Genomic DNA, 12,013 nt, shown 5'->3' on the forward strand with positions numbered 1-12,013 from the left:
TAGCTGTAAAACGTCCAAAATGCAATAAAGGTCTGACCACTGTCGGGTGTTTTAGCAATAAAACTGCGGTGATTTCAAAGCTGCTTCCTTATACGAATTTTTTAGGTGTCGCTACATCAGTATTCCCTTGCCAATAGGGGATCACTTTCTGTCTAGGCAGCACAAAATTAAAACTAATAATGCGGAAAATGTGTCCCATTTTTTAATCCAGTGTTTGTCTGTAATGAACATGTATTTTGTACCTAAATATATACAAGTATATCCGGAAAGCGTCACCGAGTCGATTTTTTTTAGAAATATAATTTCATCTAGTTGTTCTCAATGTCCCTTTAACTCTCTATACAATAGCTAATTAGGTCGGCAGAGGCAGCCCAAGTAGCACAGGTAATCGGCTCAATATTGCAACAGGATGGTTATATCCTGGTGCTTTGTAGAGCCGGCCTTTGCCAATATGATTCCAATATTGGGCCAATTACCTGTGCTGCTTGGGAGACTGACATTTTCCCGTTTTCATTGGCATTTTGTGAGCTAGATGCTAAAATCAAAAGCTTTCCTTCATTTGATATATGTTTTCTTGTTAGCAAATTCTTTCCGGTTTACAGTTATATGAGGCACCCAAAGAATTCGAGTGCACTGCCCGATATCAGGTTTATTCAAGGCCTCTTTCATTGTAGAACACAATAATGCGTTCACGGAGGAAGCTGGTACAAACTAAAGTGAACAGGCCAGTCACGAAGCTTTGATCCCCAGTTCAGCCAGTCACTCAAGTTGTCAACGATAGCTCCTAAATACTTTCTAAAAAGCTAATTATGTTTGGCGCAAAAACAGTGGCGCTTGGCTCAAAAGCATCGTTTTGCCAATTTCAATTCTATAAGAACTTCGAGCTGAGATGCGAGTATTGCCGCCTCCTACAGCATTGAACCGAACACGAGAGGAAAGGCAGAAGATTATTCTCTTCCATGAATACTGGCCTTTTTTCCTGAGAACCCATAACGCTCGACATTTTTGCTGCTAATAGGTCTACACTGAAAAATTCCTAAAACGGTGTCAACTATTATCACATCATTTAGAACCCAGCATAGTTATTAATTAGCAGCATGTGTAGTATCAAATATTCTTCTTTTCGTAGTGCTTCGATGCTAAACTTACTTTTTTCCTGAATCTTGGTGTTAGATGGCGCGACAAATCAATTTTTCTATGCAGAACCGTAAGCAAAGCGTCTATGCTACTGACTTATATCGGCGTTACTAAATCAGTAAATCCCAAAACCCTTTCAGATTGCCAGGCTCACCTTCCCCTCGTTCTGGTAAACTCCGAATGCCGAATTGTTTTCTGGAAAGAGAGAGGGTTTATTCACGGGAAAGGTAGAGAGGTTGGCCTGAAAAATAAATATCTAGCCTGCTACCCTGCACTGGGGAACGGGGTAAAGAGAAAAAAGAGTATCACGATGGGAGATAATGATGATAGGAGGAGGTAGATGAAAAAAAACACAAGGAAAAAACAAGGCACACGTTCTAACATCACAAACGCGAGGCAAGGCCCGTGTCGCTTAAAAAAAAGTGAGAGCGCTCGGGTTGCCTGTACAGTTTTCAAACTATCTGGCCAAGCGCCGAGGATTAAATCCTCCGAGAGGGGCCTTGTGTCCATACACCTCGAAACAGATGCAAGCATAAGTCTTTCACGTGTATATGCTGGGCAAGTCACAGTAACCACTGCAACCGCTGCTTCCAAAGCAAAGCCTCTGTTAGCCATTTTTCTTTCTCTATGTTTCTTTACTGATGTCGCGAACGGTGTCATAATACACTTTTCATCCGTCACATAGTGTCCGACTACAAACACGTACTTTGGTTTTCGTTCTGTCCTGAACGCCAGTCGTTAATAAAAAAGAAGCGTTTGGAGGCTGTTAATGTACACAGACTTTAACGATACCGGATATCAGTCAGAGTATAGCGGTACAAATAGCCTTACATCTTTCCCCATCCGTGCAGAGTGGGTGGATTTATGTCGAGGTCTTCGAACGCATATGCCGAACATCGCAGTGTAATCGAAAAGGTAGAAAACGACAGTTAAGGATGAATTATGCGGGAAGGAGCGTCATTTATCTTGACGATGTGCTTCCGGTTGCCGTTATCCTCCCTCGAAATTTCACGCACCGAAGACGAGTGTGGCATTGAGCGTAAAAGTAAAACACAGCATTTGAGCCACGCTCTGTCACTCAGTTTTTATGGGAAAAAATGTGTCATCTATTTATTCCGACGCGAAAAAGTCGTTGAAGCAGAAAAGAAAGCAACCAATAAAAATCCCTCAAGAGCTCTTGTAGCACTTTCGAACAAGGACGAAATAGCTAGAGTTAGCAGCGAAAACTCCACTGCAAAATTTTAAAATTATTCTCATTTGTGTTGTCGAGGCAATCCTTTAGTGGCAACGGAATGACTTCAAGGTTTCCTATTTATTGATTCAAGATCGAAACCCCTAAATAGTACAAGAGAGGGAAGAATTTGTGGAGACAGCATGAGCGTTAATAGCCTGACAAGGATCTCTCAACGAGTGTTTTCATTAGGTGTGTTTGCCGACAGGACGAAATAAATTGAGTTCAAACAATTCATTAACCTCCCATGATGCATAGAAGTTCTACGCTGCGAAAGCAAGTGAGCATAAATAAAAAGTTAGATGCAGAATGCACTGTCTCAACAATTCCTTTGGCATGCAGAAAGAACAAGCTTGATGTGTGAACGCCGCATCTACGCCAGCGATTTCTTCGGTCCCCTTTCGTGTCTCTCTCAATAGATGTCGCAGATTACTTTGTGTGTAGAGGGGAGCAGGACGCTAAAAGAGGTAGTTATAATATGAAAGTGAAAAGAATAAACGCATCAGTCATAAACGTCAGGAGTAGCTGGGGATATAACAAATATTAGGTAATTTAAATAACCTGAAAAGTCTCAACGGTAGGAGGCTGGACGTTTGCAAAAGCAGCTCTGTGCTTGAAGGCTGCTACAAATTATCTTTTTGAAATAAGGCAGAGGGCAGTCGGCAGGCTTTTTTTTTGGTGCACTGGTGAAGACAACCAATGAGCAGTCTGGGGTGGTCAATATTCGATGCAACTGGGTCAAAAATTCAGGCAAAACAGTTTGGGGTGGTGAAAATTCGAAGCAACTAGGGCAAAAATTAAGCCAAAACATTCTGGTGTGGTCAAAATTCGAAGCAAGTGGGGCAAAAATTAAGGAAAAACAGTCTCAGATGGTGAAAATTCGAAGCAACTGGGGCAAAACACAATGAAAGGTTTATACAAATGGGGGAGAGGCGTTGTGTGGTGGAAGTGTTCAGGCATGCACACGTCTGCGATGCTGCATGAAGGAGAAAATCTCTACAGCTTGCAAATAAATACAAATTTTGAATGGCAGCTCAAATATCTGAATCTGGAAAAAGCAGCGCTTAATACGAGGATGGAGGAACAGGAAATACGTACACTGACTACAGTCAGATGTATTTCGCAGACGATTTTGTAGCGATGTCTACATTACGGTAGCATTTAGAGCCTTCAGCGTGGTGGCGCCGCCACGCTGCCACGTGGTTGGTCACGTGGTGCAGAGCAGCTGCCGGCGGCGCGGCGCCGTGGCTGATCACGTGGTTGGTCACGTGACCAAGTTCCACTCAGCCAGCTGTAGCTATCGCGTCATTCCAGGTTTAACCAGAGCTAAATCATCACCAATATTTCAAATTTGGAAACAATGCAACATTATAGATACATTCAGAATTATCAAAGGCGGCGGCTTTGTGCTGGGCAATGTTTTGTAGCGATTAACTACATTATAGTAGCATTTCGAGCCTTCAGCGTGGAGGCACCGTGGCTGCGCCGCCACGCTGTCACGTGGTTGGTCTCGTGGTGCGGAGCAGCTGCCGGCGGCGTGGCGCCGCGGCTGATCACGTGGATCTGCACGCGGTTGGTCACGTGACCAAGTTCCACTCTGCCAGCTATCGCGTCACTTCAGGTTTAACCAAAGCTAAACCACCGCCAATTTTTTTTGCGTACACTTATGAGCAGGCTTTTTTTTCCTCGTGACGTTAACAACCCGTTTCTGCGGAACTTATGTCAGCTGAGATTGGGGCGTGCGTTGCTTGACATTTGTTGTTGGAACGAAAAGCTTCTCACGTGGAACTTTTCGCTATGAAATAAATTATTACCAGTGTAAAATTTCAGTTGCGCGTTCGTAGAAAAAAATAGTTATCTGGTCTAAAAAGAAAAACCTTTATGGTGATTCATCTGCTAATTTTCTGTGCCCTTGAACAGAGCCTTGTTGTATAGAAGACCTAACGGTAATGTATTGGCGACAGTGAAGAGAATGTACGTATGTACATTAAGTATCTAAAACTTTTTATTAAATTTGCATAAAGGAACAATACCAGCTTAGAAGTATTTAATGGGAAAGGTTCAGTTTATTTCTCTCGGGTTGACACTTGATCCGCAAATAGCCTGAAAAAGTAGGTCACGAATTTCTACATTGTTGCGAGGGGTTTTATGTCGGATACGTTCATCGAAAGATAATCAAAAAAGAATTAGTGCTTGACTCGCAAGGTATCAGGCACCTACCTAGAGTCAATGAGGATGGCGTTCCGTTTGGCCAGGTTATGTCCATGGCCTTTAATATTACTTGATACATGCCCTGCGCTGATGTATTTCCCGTAGAATGTACCGTCGGGAACAAAAGTAACAAACCTCTCTCCCTCAAAGTTCCTGCTCCTGCCACCTTGCGTGGGGGCGCCACCTGATAAAACGTTTCTGGCGTCGAGACCGCGCGCAGTGGGCCCGCTTCGACACCAGAAGTACTTTGTCATGTGGTTCCCCTCAGCGGAGTCGCATGGGTCGGAACTTGGAGGGAGTGTCTGTTAGTTTTACCCTTGATAGTACACAGATTCTTCGAGGTGTTGGAATGGAGTGAATAAATATGCGAGCCAGAGTGGCAACCCGGCTGGAGCCGCTGACGGATCTCAATGTATTTTACCATGAAAACGCGAGCGCTCAGATAGATTTAGGCAAGTTGTGCAAAGTTCGTGAACATCTTTCTGTGTGTTTTCATTGTGCTATCGGGGATAAAAGTGGCATACTACAAGCAGCCGAAGCCGGAGCAACAGAAAACTGCATCGTAACGCCATCTACAGGCGGCATCTGGGATTGAGACAGCCAATTGGAGCCTTTTATTATCTGCAGGCATGCCGCTTGACTCAGTTCAATCTTTCGTGCTTTAGATGGCGTTACGATGCAGTTTTCCATTGTTCCGTCTCCCGCTGCGTGGAGTATGCCACTTTTGTCCCTGATAGTGTATTATCGAAACCTGGCAATAAACCCGCCGCGGTGGCTCAGTAGTCAGTGATCAGTGGGAGCTCGGCTACTGATCCGGAGTTCCGGGTTCGAACCCGACCGCGGCGGCCGCGTTTCGATGGAGGCGAAACGCCTAGGCGCCCGTGTGCTGTGCGATGTCAGTGCACGTTAAAGATCCCAAGGTGGTCGAAATTATTCCGGAGCCCTCCACTACGACACATCTTGCTTCCTTTTCTTCTTTCACTTTCTCCTTTCCTGCTTCCCTTACGGCGCGGTTGAGGTGTCCAATGATATACGAGACAGATACTGCGCCATTTCCTTTCCCCCAAAACCAACTATTATTATTATTATTATTATTATTATTATTATTATTATTATTATTATTATTATTATTATTATTATTATTATTATTAACCTGTCAATAAAAAATGAAAATAAAACCCTTGCTGTCTCAGTGGTTAGACCGCTCGGCTGTTGAGCCCCAGGAGATCAGTTCCACACCGGCCGCTTGGCTGCATTTCGATGGAGGCGAAACACAAGTGGCCTGTGTGCGACCGGAGGTGGTCGCAATGATTCCGCAGCCCTCCACTACAGCGTCCCTCACTGCCCATACTTCGCATTGCGAATTTAAACCCATATACTATGCTATGCTGTACCATACTGAACTATACTGTACTGTACTATATAGCAAGGTACTGTTCTATACTATGCAATACTATACTGTAATAAAGTTTCTAAAAGTTTAGTTTCTTAACTAGGAGATAAAACGAACGTGCTCTGATACACGTATCTCTGTGGTGTTTCTCGGTCTCGTGTGCTCCCAAGAAATCTTGGAAGCCCATGAAGTCGGGAAATGCTGGTGGGAGACGTGTAACAGTACACCTTCCGTTTACCTACTAAGTAAAGAACCTAATTTTTGAAAGGACAACGCAGCGAGCCATGGAAAGAAAAATGATAGGTGTAACGTTAAGAGATCGGAAGCGGGCAGAGTGGGTGAGGGAACAAACACGGGTTAATGACATCCTAGTCGAAATCAAGAGAAAGAAATGGGCTTGGGCAGGGCATGTAATGCGAAGGCAAGATAACCGCTGGTCCTTAAGGGTAACGGAGTGGATTCCAAGAGAAAGTAAGCGGAGCAGGGGGCGGCAGAAGGTTAGGTGGGCGGATGAGATTAAGAAGTTTGCAGGCAAAGGGTGGATGCAGCTGGCAAAGGATAGGGTTAATTGGAGAGACATGGGAGAGGCCTTTGCCCTGCAGTGGGTGTAGTAGGGCTGATGATGATGATGATGATGATGATGATGATGATGATGATGATGATGATGATGATGATGATGATGAAGCTCACCCAACAATCTTCCTGTACATTCGTTCTTTTTACGAGTTGAGTTGAGTTTGAGTTGAGGTGTTGAATGCTACAGATGGCGTTAGACTTGCTTTATCTGCCGGCAATTGCCCCACCGTAGCGTCCCTTCTATATTAACAATGTCCTGAAGCCTCTCGCATCTACACAGCTATGCGCCCAGTCTCTTAAAATAGCACACATTCTCTCCCGTAGTCACCATCTATGCACACAATCAATCCACACAGTCCACATCACAGTCCACTCCAGAAGTCACCATCTATGCACATATTCACTCACAGTAGAACATAGGCCATTGTAGTGCCACAATCCATACACACATTCACTCACAGTATAACGTAGTCCACTCCAGAAGACATCATGTACGCACACATTCCATCACAGTAGGCCATAGTCCGTTCCTGCTGTCACCATTTAGAAACAAGATCCGTGTCCTGCAGAAATGTTAAAAGAAGGTGTGCAGCCTCCCTTCTGCATGTCTGGTTTCCACTCGGGCAGACAATGTCCTGAACTGTGCCGTGACGGGTTCCTGTCTTCTTGAAGGAAGCGAACATCACATGCCTTTCCGCGTTGTACTCTGGGCAGTACATAATTATAATGTTCGATATCCCCGCACACACCACATAAAGAGCAGAGCGGACACGATGCTATGCCGGCCTTATGCATCCATGCAGGAGCGCCAGCAGAGGCCGTGCGAATTCGATGTAGAAGGGTCGCCTGAGATCTTTGGTCACACAGGGCTTGTGGGACTCACTCCACAGGGTACTGAAGTGATCGAGCACCGTTTTCCTGTAGAGACTTTTTCCACCTTGAGGTACTTTTTTTTATAGAACCTTTAAGAGAGCTTTATGGGCGAGATTGTCTGCCACCTCATTACCGTTGACTCCTATGTGAGAGGGCACCCATAGGAAATGTATAGTAAAGCCTCTGCTGTGCAGATTCTGCACCAAGCGCAGAGAGCTTGTAGACAAGGCGTCAGTAGGGAATCCGCGCTCTAACCTCTGAAGGGCAGATTTTGAATCAGTTAGGATGACAACAGGTTGAGCCGGACAAGACCCTAACTTCCGTAAAGCCGCCTCAATAGCAACACTTTCAGCCGTTGTGGAGGATACGACAGCAGTACAGCGTACGGACCACTTACAGTCCAAAGAAGGAATGTAAAAAGCCGCTGCGCTAGCTTTTTTGACCTTGTCCACAGAACCATCCGTGAAAATCCTTGAAAGTACAAGCGAACGCGTTGCTGCCAAAGGAGAGCTGCGCTTTGCGCTCGCATGGGGAATTGTGACCTTACAGTCGGGGGTCGGAAAAGACCAGGAGGGTTTCAACCGTTTCCTTTGCCTTCGGACATTAATGCCTAAAGAACTAAGAGTATTGAGTGCCAAGTAAGCCTTCGACTCATTCTCTTGCAGAGCCGCTGGAGAAGGAACTCACTGGTTCACCTTAGGTTTTCTTATCATGGTTGTTTCTTCAATTATTCGAGATCTGCTCACGCGCATTTCTTGCTCATATATGAAACATATATTTTTTATTTAATTCTGCTACCTCTATAGCCGCCCGCACTGTCCTCTTCCCTTTTAGGTGTTGTTTTAACATTGCCCTTTTCGTTCAGTTATTGTATCTGGCCATCAGGCCGCCCAGCACAACCTGTTACTATCAAAATGTGGAGATATGTTCCGTGCTACTTTTCAGCCTTGCATTTCTAGCGGCCGTCTGCTGTTCGTGTAGGTGAGTTGTTGAATTTTTTTATTGGTTTTATCTTTCTATTTCTGACTGCTTTTGCTTCATATGTTTGACTCTGCTTTTGCTACGATTGTTATTGGTTTTTTACTTTTTATATTTTGTTTTTGGTTTCTGACTGCTTTTGCTCCTCCTGTATGACACTGCTGTTGCTACGATTGTTTGACACTGCTTTTGCTAAGAGATGACCCTTTTTCCCGTTTTTAATCCCTTTGACCTGTTAGTCTAGTCTGCAGTATATAGTCTGTTAACCTGATGTAGCGGCTTTTCATACCACGTGCTGGGTTCGAAATGATAATAGGATGAGTATCATGCTTGAGCGGAACTGTTTAAATATGCCACTTTTCCTTAGAATAAACAGTTGGTAGTGTGCGCATGTGGTGTCTCTTTCTTGTCTGTGTCCTGTTTTGCGCAGCCGTTCATTTCATCATGCACCAACTCGCCCCTCAAGCTGTTATTCTGGAGATTAAGCCTTTGCGCGGTTGCAGTGCCATTGCTTTCGTAATGAAGACCGTAACGAAGTCGCTATACAAAATACCAGGGCACATCCCCAGATTTACGCTGCAGCCTCGACGTGAGATGGCGGTTATAATATATCAATAGTGGAGGTCAAAAGTGATCCTGCTAATGAAAATTCTAACTGCATGTGGTTTAGCAAGCTCACTAGCGCTGGCGGTCGCTTTCCCAGACTTGCTATACGAAGCCAGAAAAAAAACATCCTGGTCGTTGGCTTTACTTCCGGTAAACTTCGAAGAGTACATCGGACCCGAATCATAAACTACAGGGTTATTTGTAGTCTGATTTCACTCTCGCCATTCTCGTCAGCGGGCAGTGCGCGAGTGTGGAAGGCATGCAACGTGCGCTTTGTTTTCTCTGCTTATTTCCAGTCATGTTGCCTCAACAGCGCAGCAAGTACGGGACAAAACCGAAGCAGTAGACAAGCGCTGTCACAGTGGACTTTATAGTAAAGCACAAGGCGGATTTCGGTTCTTCGCGGAGTGATTTTTCATCGAGGGATGGTGAGTTAATCAAAGGCTCTTTTCCAAGCATTTCACTCAAGAAAAACGGAGCACAAGGCCGGAGGTAATCTTGTACACATAAGAAAGCCGATGAGTTCCCGGCGGCGCTGTGGTTCGAATCTAGCAAGTCCAGAATGTTAGGCGGATGCTCTACCACAAGGTCATCACTTCGGTCAAGAAGGTTCACAAGTAGGCTTTACCGCAAGAGGAGGATTTTGTCGGTATGACGGCGGATCGAATTTCTGACTCGTCAGCGCAATGCTTCAGTCGATGACCCTTTCTTAAGGGCACAGGGTAAGGTAAAATTAGAAAAAAATCGTTTTTTTTTCTTTTGGAATTTTAGAAGTTCAATTCTTTCTACACATGTTCCATGATCGCACTTTCCTCAGAAAGCCATATTTACGGCTGAAAAACGCTTTTTCCGAAACCAAGTAGTGAGCGGCCACGCCCCCTTTCAGGATTAACGTCAATTTTTTCAACCAAAAAGTCCACCACCTGATTTCAAAACTTGTCTAAGATCAACTACATATAAAATTTGTCTGGCAACTATTGTACAGCTCCTCTTTTTTAGCCAAGACAATCCTGAGACGCTTTGCACGTTTTTTCCACGTTTCTGCAACCTTCATGCAGCTGCGTCCGAGTGCTATCCCTTTCGATCAGTATTGTAAATTGTGCCGGTGTTGGTTGCTGCTGATAAGTTGAGATGCCCAGGGCAAAGAAGGCCTTCGTCAGGCGTGAATTTCACGGCAACCGCTACGCTCATCGTGAAAAAGCAAAAGGATGTCCACGACCGAATGAGATCCCGAACGCCGAACGCGCACGCTCCTCGACATCGAAGCTTTCAAGATTTTCTCTGTGCTTCCAGGAAGAGGATGTGCTACAGAGCAGCAGCCAATATGCCTTAATGGACATGAACGGCATTTGTGCCGCAATTACACAGATTTGTGTGTGCAGAGAGTGCGGTGGAAGTGTTGAGCTCATCGAAATTGTGACAAAACGGGTAGGTGTTGCAAGCGTTTACAGTTTGAACTGTGAAGTGTGTAGTGCCGCACAACGATTTGAGACGTTGAAGAAAACTACTTCTGGCCTCTATGAAGCCAACCTCAGGTTAGTGTATGCCTTGAGGTCCATTGGTAAGGGAATGGCTGCAGGAAATATACTCTGTGCTATGCTAAACCTTCCTAAGCCGCCGACAAAGTTTGCGAATTACAATCAAGAGCTTCTAGGTCACATCGAAGCTGCTGCTCAGGAGTCGATGAAAAGGGCAGCTGACGAAGCTGTGCAGCTGAATGAGGGGGATAAAGACATCGGAGCTGCTCTTGATGGAAGCTGGCAGAAGCGAGGCCATACTTCCAATAACGGCATAGTCTCTGCGACCAGTGTAGACTCTGGGAAAGTGCTGGATGTGGAGGTTTTGTCTAAACGTTGTCCAAAGTGCAGCATCAAGGGTACAAACAGTGACCCCCTTCATAGAGAGGTGTGCCAAAGCAACTACCAAGGCACCAGCGGTGGAATGGAAGTCGCAGGAGCACTGAAAATTTTCGGCAGGAGTGAGGAGCTTCACGGCGTTCGATACGTCAAATACCTTGGGGATGGTGACAGCAAGGCTTTTATGGCTGTGAAGGCACAAATGCCATATGGTGATTCCGTTGAAATATCGAAGGTTGAGTACATAGGGCACGTGCAAAAAAGGATGGGCACAAGGTTACGAAGGCTAAAAAAAAGGAAACAAAGCAGGAAAACTCTCTGATGGAAAGAGCCTCTCGGGCCGAGGCCGACTGACTGATGCAGTAATAGACAAGCTCCAGACGTACTATGGTTTGGCCACCAGAAGAAATGTAGGAAACCTGGATGAAATGCGAAAGGCCGTTTGGGCAACCTTCTTCCACTTATCGGCCACAGACGATGACCCATGCCATGGACTTTGCCCAAAGGGACCTGATACGTGGTGTGCCTTCAACAGAAGTCAGTCAGAGGGAAAGCCATTTTTCCACAAGGAGAGTTTGCCTGCATCTGTCTTGGAGGCTATCAAACCCATTTATAGGGAGCTATCGAAGGCTGAGCTCCTAGAGAAGTGCCTGCATGGGCGAACTCAAAATGCAAATGAGTCGTTCAACCATGTTGTTTGGGAACGCGCGCCAAAGAATGTGTTTGTTAGGCTTCGGACCCTACGGATGGCAACACTGGATGCTGTTCTTTCATTTAATGATGGTAGCATCGCACGGGCCAACGTTCTGAAGGCGTGTGGATTGAACCCAGGGAGCAACACCATCAAGTGGCTGAGGGAAGCTGAACATAAGCGCATGTACTTTGCGGACCGAGCAACACGACAGCTTACAAAAGAGGCCCGACAGTCAAAACGACAAGCCGAAAAGCGAAAAAATGACGGCGACAGTGACTACGAAGCAGGGGGCTATTAAGCCAATTACTATGGAGGCGTTTCTGCGAATAAAAAATGGTTTTTCACATCTTTTTTCTCTTTATGCTCTATTATCTCAAAACAGTGTTTTTTCTTACAAAGGTACCATTATTTCCAATGCCTTTCAAGACAGACGGCTGATTTTTTTTTTTGCAATCATC

Source organism: Amblyomma americanum, chromosome 8, assembly GCF_052857255.1.
Source record: "Amblyomma americanum isolate KBUSLIRL-KWMA chromosome 8, ASM5285725v1, whole genome shotgun sequence".
Lineage (NCBI taxonomy): Eukaryota > Metazoa > Arthropoda > Arachnida > Ixodida > Ixodidae > Amblyomma > Amblyomma americanum.